The sequence below is a fragment of the Melampsora larici-populina genome (assembly GCF_000204055.1).
Source record: "Melampsora larici-populina 98AG31 unplaced genomic scaffold MELLAscaffold_232, whole genome shotgun sequence".
Classification (NCBI taxonomy): domain Eukaryota; kingdom Fungi; phylum Basidiomycota; class Pucciniomycetes; order Pucciniales; family Melampsoraceae; genus Melampsora; species Melampsora laricis-populina.
The window spans coordinates 6618-7036 of record NW_006768988.1 but is presented as its reverse complement, the minus strand read 5'-3'; positions in this window follow the sequence as shown (position 1 = coordinate 7036).

Sequence of the window (419 nt, the reverse complement as noted above, 5' to 3'; positions counted from 1 at the left end):
CAACGCTTTGGTTACTTGTAGTACATCGGCCATATTTAAATTATCATCCACTTTCTTAATGAATAGATTATTGTCCACCCATCTAAATATCTTCTCTACTTTAAATAGTGAGGTAATTATATCTTTCCAAGCGTCTGCTAACCACCCAAAAGTACCGCACCCTGCTACACCCCCGAATGGAATTCTGGTATCTATCCAGATATTACCATTAAAATCCTTTATAGTCAGATACCTCCATTGTGATTTATCCGTTGCACCTTGCCGATACGCCTTCAGCCAATCCACCAGGGCCAGTCTCAGTTCGATGTTCTCACTCCTCCTGAAAAAGTCTGCTACCTCGTCGAAATCATTCCATGTTGTTTCAAAGTCTGTTTTATCAACAAATGAGTTGACCGATGGAATTCCGTCATTCCTTTGGT